The sequence below is a fragment of the Phyllobates terribilis genome, unplaced genomic scaffold, assembly GCF_046119375.1.
Source record: "Phyllobates terribilis strain yellow unplaced genomic scaffold, ASM4611937v1 Scaffold_11__3_contigs__length_659146591, whole genome shotgun sequence".
Lineage (NCBI taxonomy): Eukaryota > Metazoa > Chordata > Amphibia > Anura > Dendrobatidae > Phyllobates > Phyllobates terribilis.
In genome coordinates, this window is record NW_027362771.1 from 484486560 (window position 1) to 484496528 (window position 9969).

Below are 9969 nucleotides of genomic sequence, written 5' to 3' on the forward strand. Positions count from 1 at the left end.
TACTTGCTATCACCATAGCAGTATATGTAGGGGTGCCCAAAGAACACCGCAAGGCAGGTTTCAAGTATGGCTCAGCAGACGAGGAGGCAGAAACAAAACTCCGGCTTTATTATATACAAAGGGATTATATTCCGGGGAATGAGGATAACAGTATTTACAAAGATAATATCAATAACATGTATATAGGAAGATATAGCTGGAGCGAGTCACAAAACTATGCTCCAGCTATGGCAATGACATCTCAATACAAACAGTACATATCAAGTTTCACAAACTACTCTGGTCTAATTCTCTATCTGGCTTTCCTTTAATCGGGCCACGCTGCTACAGCGTCCTAGCTAAAGAAAACTATACTAAACCCTAACACAGTTCACCACCAGTGAGTCACTCACAATTGTGCAGATGAGACGCAGATGGCGGCCGCCTCGTGTCCCTGGTGCAAATGAGCTGGATAAATTCACTTGAGTCTTTTCCCTTGTATACTGGATCTCTTTCCTCTGCAGGCAGGTAAATCTCGCTTCACTCTCACTGTTCAGAAATGGCTGACACGCTGTGTTATCTGTTACCTCAGGGCACCAGTCTTCAGGGAAACCGTTCCTCAAAAAGGGACGACTTTCTCGATTCCTTGACACAGTCCTGGCAACAAATCTTGCTAAACTCCGTACTCTTATCTTTCCATAGATTAACAGTTTCTTTTGATAGCTTCTCCTTATCAGGGAACCGGCAGGTGTCTCTCTCTGTCACCTCAGACACACACACACACACACGAGGTCTCTACTTCCTGGTTCTTCTCCCTCTCTCAACACATACCAAAAACAACAGGAGGGGGAGGCAACTATTCCAACAGCAAAACCCAGAGGCGAGCATTGTGCCTTAAAGCCACAGTGTCATTCAATGTCCAGTAAGGGCTGACTCCCTACATATACACAGTGCTAAACCAGCACTTTTGTATACAGATTAAGAAGAGATTACGAAGCACTGACCATGCTGCCTCCCCCAGATCCAGGAACCATGTGATCGCTGGCTGTAAGGAGGGAACAGGAGCTGCTTGGATGTAGGAGATCAAGCCAGTGCTGCCATGCAGACAGGAGGCTGAAATGCCCCTGTAACTGAGGCTAATATACCAGCCTCAGTTACAGGGCAAATTAGAAATAACAAGAATATTAATATGTTAAAATGTCCACCAAAGGTCTTTTAAGGCCTTTATGTGAGGCATATTGCTTAAAATATATGAAAAAAATAAATTAAAAAAGCAAAAATAAAATAGAAATAAATGCATAAATAAAAAAAACAAACAATGCAAAAAAAAAAGAGACCAGCCAGTCTGAATCACTGTTTTTAGCTATGCCCCCATTGAAGAGAACAATATGTTCAATATCTAAAAATCATTTCTATGAAAAGGGGAATGCAATTTAAAAATGTTTTACTTGTCCTTTGTGGAAAAAAAGTGAAAAATAGACACCAATTTCCTATTTTTATTTAAATCCCCCCATTATCAACAAGAAAAAAGGTATATAAAAATGACATAAAAATTAAGCCCTAAGTATCGCAAAAAAAAGGCAAAACTTTTGAATATCTAAGCGAGAATACTTTTTTAGAGACCTTAAAAGCGCATGTATGATAAAACTCAAAAATGTGTATGGTCAGGAATGGGGGAAATCAGCCTGGCCATAAACTGGCTAAACAGTTGGAATATTGATGGCGAGTAATCTTTATATATGGAAAAAACTGCTGGAGTGATTTTCTAAAAAGGAGACTGTCAGCAAATTTTAATTTTTAGCAACATCGTGACTGAAAAAATGTAGCTTTAATCTGATCAACGTTGCTCCCGATTTTTGGCAAGTGAGTGTGTAATGCTCTTGGCATTCTGCAGTAAGCGCTTTACCACAACCCTGCTCTGGAGTGACAGTTGTAGCATCCTTCCAGATGCCCATCCAGATGCCCGTCCATATGCCTAGTGTTAGAGAACTCCCAGAAAGCATTTGTGGTTAGCACTGTGCACCAGTTTAACAATAAACTGCAGCTAAAGACCAACACAGAGGTACAACATGTTTAAACATCTTTTCAGGTCTCTCATCTAGAGTTGCCAGCAGAATACTCTAGCACTTTCCTGTTTCCGTCAGTCCCATAAATATTGAGTTGAAAATAGCAATATGTATGTTTCACCACCACCCTATCAAATCCTCCCTGCACTGGTCAACTGCAGGTGTCCTGTTCTAGCGATCATGAGGGTCTCAGAATAAGATAGGTGATAAATAGAGTTGGGAGAATTTATTCAAGTGAAGTTGAATTTTCCAAAAATCAGTATTCTTTTCCATATTTTTTGTAGCTTGTTCAGAAGGAATTTAGGAAAATTGTGGCCACCATCTTGTTGACTCTACAGGTTCGACAAAAGGTTAAAAACTAATGTCTCTGCGGCTCGTTGTCCCCTGTACAGTCCTCAACACCTCTACTTACCATCACCGTGCACTGACACCTCAGGCATCTTCACGCTAGGCTGGGAGTAGACCCTGGATGTCCCTGTGTCTGGAAGTCCTGGTCTAGAATGCTCATCATAAGGTCGTGGTGCATGTTGTAACATCATGACTTGTTTCTTGACTCTAGACAAGGACTTCTAGCTGCGAGTAGGCCCAGGATATTCCTTTGCATGTGCAGGGACATCCCAGGCCTAGTCACGGCCGTAAGTCCTGGCCTAGAGTGAAGATGATCGGGTTCCATCAGCGCACACTGGCAGTAAAGGGCAGGACCAAAGACCTTGTGGGGGACAGAGAGCAGAAAAGGATAGAAGTAAGTCAAATATGAGTTTTTGGGGTCTTTTTTTTCTACATCTTACTTCTACTATGCTTTGGGAGTCTTTCCATACCCCAGTACCCGAGAGCTTAATAAAGAAAATTGAATTAGCTGAGAATAAATTTACTGTAAATCTACCCGAGAACTTTATAAAGAAAATTGAATTAGCTGAGAATAAATTTACTGTAAATCAAATGTCCCGGTAAAATCCATGCAATTTGTCTCTTGTGATAAGTGTCATTATGGAAAAACCCTGTAAATGTTCATATTGTACACAGCCAAGTGTATAATGGAAATATACTAATTTTATGACTTCTAGTTTTTAACAGACAAAAACATGTCAGATTGATCACATGATTTCTAAGTTGCTTATTAATAAAATCCATTAACACAATTTAAAAAGATGAAGTACAAGCTTTACTTAGAACAGAAGATTTCCTCAGTCTGAATAAGGTCCTGTAAATTTTAGATTTATTGTGATATTTCTCATTTTTCTGCCCTGATAGGATGCAGCGGGGTTCGGCCATCCAGCTCCGGCATAATCTCTCATTCCATCAAGGAGAGATTATTATTCCACCATGTGATCGGCTTCGGAAGCTTTGGAAAGGTCCTGATGGCGGAAGATACTTTAACCCGCCAAGAATTTGCTGTTAAGATCATCAGCAAAAGAGCCCTGCTAGCCGGAGGTGATAGGCTGGATGTGATGGTGGAGAGGCGAGTTCTTCAGCTGGCATCTGGAAGCCCCTTCCTCGTCCACGCAGACTTCGCATTCCAGACCAAGGTAGAATTGTGACTACTTAGTGCTAAAAGGTTTTGCCTCTTCTTTGATGTTGATGACCTATTCGTCTGAATAGGAGATGTCCTGCAGTACCAGGAGTGACCACTAAACCTTGCTTTCTCCGTACACTGTTTGCATCCAGCGGTGTTTGGCGGAGATGGTAACAGCTAATCGGACCCCACCAATCTGATATTAATGACCTATTCTAAGGATAGGTACATCATAAGAGCGGAAAACCCCTTTACCAAATGTCATTGCATGCACTACAAGCTTCACTGCTCAATGGACAATACCTCTGCCAGGGACAACTCTACAGAGGTGAGATAGGGGGCATTAATGTACAGAACAAAATGTCTCTGTATAGTCTTGAATGTGGCTGAGCTGAAATACCAGGCGCAGCTCATGGGCACCAACACTATTTTCTGGAAGAAAAGCAAAGTCTTTTTCCTAACCTGAACAACCCCTTTATCCCCCCATAAAGAAGCAGCAGAGGCTGTAAGAGAGCAGCAAGTTTCATTTTTTTCATCTCCGCAGTCTAAAAGCTGTGACTTTTCTATTCTTCTGTCACTATAGCTGTTTGAAGGTCTAAATTCAATATTGCATGAAGTGCTGTATTTTTTTCATAGCGCCATTTTAGAATGCACATATTGTATTGGATAATGTTTATTCATTTTTTTAGGTTGGATTGAAAAAAATAGCAAATTTGCTATTGTTTTGGAGGATTTATGACACTTACATAATATGTAAACTTTATTCTAGAGGTCTTTATGATTATGGCAGAACCAGATTTATATGATTTTGCTTTAGCATTTTTGTGTTGATGTTTTACAAGACTCATTACTTTTTTGTTGTTATTATTAGCATAGCTGTTTTTTACTACATAGTCTGCACTTTACGTTGGTATTATTTGGCAGTACACAAGACTTTATAACTATCTTTTATTCCACTTTTTGGGAAGTGTGAGGCACAAAAAACAGCTACTGTATAGCAGCCCTATAAAAACAGAAAGATACCATTATGGCCTTGATTCATCATTGCCTTTGTGTCTGTTTTTTGTCTGGTTTTGACTGTAATGCGTCTGTTTTGTTTGCACCAATTCATTATTCTATTTGCGTCTTTTTTTAAGTCTATTTTAGATGAGCACATCTACTTTTTTCCACTTTGTGGGCAGAGTTTAGTGATTCCAGATGTTTTCATGTGATTTATCAATTGTGATTCTTTTAAAAGTTGCAAATATGACACAATCTTCATTCCAGTCCCCTTTGGTGTACATAGCCTGAAACAAGAATTTCTAAATGTATTAATATATTATATATCATTGTTTAGAATTTTAGGGGTCACAGAAGTTAAACCACCTTTTTTATTGAGTGACTACATATCTTAGCAATATGCTTTAACTTTCTTGGATGGAAGAGCCCTTCAAGTACTGAAATGTGTATTTATCTTTACTGTAAAATAAATGCAAATGTTTCATGTTACAGATGAATGTTTTTCTTGGTATGGAATACATGAGCTGCGGGGACTTTTACCAACTTCTACACAGGAAGGGGCCGCTTGACATCACCAGTGCCAGGTAATGTGTTTAAGGAGTTGTCCGGTCTCAGAAGAAAAGTCAGCAGTCATTCTACATGACAATGTGCGCACGGTCACGATTTCCCTGTATTCCCGTTCAGGTGGACGATCCTGTGATCATGGATACAATTTGCATACTTGTGGTCACGTGCCGACTAGTCTCACCCGGCTTCTCTCAATAGGAGAGAATTGAGGGATGTACAGGAGAATAGTCGGCAAATAATCGAGAGTATGTAATTTTCATACATGTATTCCCGAGACTACAATATTGACCGTGTGCGCTTCTTACACCGTCACGATTCAGCAGTCACATAGAGTGACTGCAGACTTTTCTTCTGAGACTGGATAACCCCTTTAAAAAAGCCTCTAAGCTGCGTCGTATATAAAAGGGCAGTTAGATACTGAAGGTCACAGCGTTACTTCCACTCCTGACATGTCAGGTCCTGAGATTCTCTCTATTTCTGAAGGTGGAAATACTTTATAACAGTCTCTTCAGGAGCTCAGATTCATTCTGAACAGTCACTGGCTTCGCTGGGACCATGAGTTACATGGCTCCTGAGGTGAGAATAGAATGTTTTACATTTTTATTTAAAAGGTTTTTTGGGTACTTTCACATTGATGAGCTTCATTTATACCAGTTCATCAATATAAAATCTTTGAGGGTCCGATCACACTGATTAGCTGTTCTTACCTCTCACAGCAACCTGATGTAATCAGAGCAGAACATTGCACCTCTGTACTGCTAAGTGGTCAGTGCTGAGATCTGCAGATCAGCCTGTGTTCATTTAAATAGAGGTAAATCTGTAGTACCAGAAGCCGCTACTAACCAGTGAGAGGAGCTGTGACATCTATTTATTGGTTATATCCAACCACCAACGGAGGAGATAACAGCTAATCAGTGGGACTGCCGGGTGTTGGCCCCCAACAATCTTATATTGATGACCTGTTCTGGTCATCAATATAAAAGTACTGGAAACCCCCTTTAAAGGATTTTCAATATATCACTAATCCACAGAACAGGTGAAAAATGTGTGACTTCTGGGTGCATCACCGCCATGTAACCCACAATCACCAAATGGGAGGACCAGAGTCTCCTATTCCTCCTAGCCCGCATGTCTACATGGATAGTGAAGAATAACTCACCAGGTGTAATGCTGAGTTATTCGGACCGTAGATGTTATAAGAGGCAATAAAGTGTGTAATAATGATACAGGAAAATGTATTATTTTATGTGCATTTATTACATCTATTAGATAACAAGTATCTGAAGTATCAAGTACATCAGACGAGCCGTCACCTCAATACCTTCAGCCATAATGTCACAGATAGCTGCTTAAACCCTTCATGACATGTGACGTACATGTCGGTCATATGTCGTTTCCCAGTCATTGATGCAGGCTCGCACGCCAGCGATCATGGGCCTTTAACAACTGAGGGTGTAACACTGCTTCTCCACCTGCGGCCATTAACCTGTTAAATCTCGCTGTCAATCTCTGACAGTGGCATTTAACATGCGCCATCAGGGGGGTGTTTTTCCACATGTTCATCGGCGCGCCCGTGACAAAATCATGTGGCGCCGAAGGGTTACCATAACAGTCGGTAGCTTGGCATTCATAGGAGATTGTGATTTTAGCCATACATAGCAGTGCATCAGCGATCAGACAGTTGCAGCTTCAATTCTCCTGAGACTAATACAGTAAAAAGTTAAAAAATGTTTTTAAAAATGAGGAAAGTAAAAAATACACAAAAGTTCAAATCACTCCTGAAAATTGAAAGTGTTACAGGTCTCAGAAAATGGCGATAGAAGCAAAGGTGTTTCTTTTTACAAATTAAAAAAAAAAATTCACCACTTAAATAATAAAAAAACTATACATGTTTGATATCTGCGTAATTGTACTGACTCGGATAATCATATTACCACATCAGTTTTATCGTATAGTGAACTTGGTAAATAAAAAAAAATTGTGAACTTGCACTTTTTTTTATGCAAATTGTCACTTCAGAGGACTTGTACTCTATAGCGCCACCTATTGGAAGTAGCAATCCTACAAGTCACAATCAACCCTTTAACAAATCGTGCAATATGACTTAGGATAAAAGCCAAATCAGAATCGCAATTTGCAGACACTGTGTTTCAGGCTGTTGGCCCTCATCAGTGCAAAGTATGAGAACTTAATTCCCTAGGTGAGAGGCTCTGGACTGAGGTCTAAGGGGTAGCGTTTCTCCTTATGGAGAGTGACGCACCAGCTCTGGCACGTCAAGGTAAGGAGGCTTATTCGCCATGCAATGTTCCTCTGGGAAATTTAATATGCAAATTGCCTCTTCAGAGAAAAAGAGGACTTGTACTCTATAGCGCCACCTATTGGAAGTAGCATTTTGATTTGCATATTAAATTTCCCAGAGGAGCATTGCATGGCGAATAAGCCTCCTTACATTGACGTGCGAAAGCTGGTGCATCACTCTCCATAAGGAGAAACGCTACCCCTTAGACCTCAATCCAGAGCCTCTCACCTAGCCAAATCAGTTCTCATACTTTGCACTGACGAGGGCCAACAGCCTGAAATACCGTGTCTGCAAATTGAGGTTCTGATTTGGCTTTTATCCCAAGTCATATTGCACAACTCGTTAAAGGGTTGATTGTCCTCTTTTTCTCTGAAGAGGCAATTTGCATATTAAATTTCCCAGAGGAGCATTGCATGGTGAATAAGCCAACTTACTAGTGTTGAGCGAGTATGTTCTGTTAACCCTTTCGCCGAGTATGCTCGGGCCGAGCTCCGAGTATTTACAGCTGCTCGGTGATATGTTTGAATCGCTCCCGTGTGCATGATTTGCGACTGTTTGACAGTTTTATTACATGTGAGGAATGTGTAAGAAATAGACATTCCTCACATGTAATAAAGCTGTCAAACAGTTGCAAATCATGAACACGGGAGTAATTCAAACATAACACCGAGCAGCTGTAAATACTCGGAGCTCGGCCCGAGCATACTCGGAACAGAACATACTCGCTCAACACTACTCCTTACCTTGACGTGCCAGAATTGGTGTGTCACTCTCCATAAGGAGAAACACTTTTTTTTTGCAATTTCAAAGCGCTTGGAATTTTTTACCCAGTGCATCATATGATAAAATGAACGGTGTCATTCAAAAGTACAACTTTTTCGTGCAAAAAGTAATCCCTCATACAGTTATGTGGATGGAAAAATCAAAAAAATTATGGCTCTTGGAAGAAGGAGAGGAAAAAATGAAAACATAAAAATTAAAATCTCCCAGGGGTGAAGGGGTTAAAGTCTGAACCGGTAACACACTGAGTGTTGTGTGCGCCGTCACAATCATATATAATACATTCATTCTGATTTTTAATATCCTTAATTAATTTAATTTATGGAGCGTAATTATGAAAGATCCTTTTTATCTCTTGATTAAGTAGTAAGATGTACTGTCATTTACTATATAATTTATAATTACACAACAATATGAGTGACATATAAGTACGGTGACATACAAGAGGTAGCACTACTAATAATGCTTCTCTATGGCAGATCCTGGACATGAAGGAGTATAACACCGGAGTAGACTGGTATTCCTTTGGAGTCATCTTAAACGAAATGTTGACCAGCGGGTGTGGCTACCATCGCACACTCTTTGATTATTTTTGCTCCGGCGCCAAGGACATCATTGAACAGCTCCTCCAGGAAGATCCTGTCCAGAGATTAGGAGTCAATGGTAACATCCGAGAACACCACTTCTTCCAGCGAATTGATTGGGTCTCAGTGGAAGCCCTTAGGATGGCCCCACCATACATCCCTGTAGTAAGTAAATGTACAGAATTGTTACATGGATCTGAATAAGATACTGTCCCACAATCTACGCTTTGGGCTCTATGATACATTAATGTCAGGGTTGGAAAATAATTTGGATGGCGTTAATCTTTACATTACTATTATAGACGATCAGGCTGGTTGGACAATTTAATTTATTAATGGTGCATGTCTAGTCTATAGTACTGCACTTCTTTCTGACTCTTTTGCCGGATATATGCAAATAATTAACTAGTTATAAGTTCTGTCAGGTGCAAGCCATTTAATCTGTCAAAGCATTGCATAGGCATCTGTAGCTGGACCTAGAGAAGATGACCCTTGGCTAAAGAAAAATGTAAATGAGCTCTCCATAAGGACCAGTTCACAGCATTTTGATAATTTTTCAGGCAGAAGATTAGTTTACATTTTTTAATAATAATTCTCATTTTTATAGTCTCCACTGCTGATTTTGACCACAAGAAAAATAAAACAAAAAATATGAATCAATTATGTAAAAAAACAGAACTGATGGAGCTGTCCCAATTTGGAAAGAGTCTGTTAACAGGTCAAAGTGTTCAGAGTTGAAGTGATAAGTACAGATTGTACTTATTTCTCATAGCCAATCGTGGGAATTCTATTAAAATTTATTTGTATTAGTATTCTATTAAAAAGTGTGCAAAAGACAAGAACAAACCAATAGAGAAACACAGTTGGACCGTGCTAGATACAATATGCACTGTCGCTATAGAAAATAGACATTACCCCTAGACTGTCCACTTATCTACAGCATGAGGCACAGCTGAAAATAATATCAATTAAGACCTTCTCAACCATTAATGTGTGAATTAACATATTTGTATGCTTCTAGATCTGTGGGTCACATATAACGTTGTTGGGGACCCAATGATTTATTAAAGGGATGTACAGTTCAGACCAAAAGTTTGGACACACCTTCTCATTTTAAGATTTTGCTGTATTTTCATGACTCTGAAAATTGTACATTCACACTGAAGGCATCAAAACTATGAA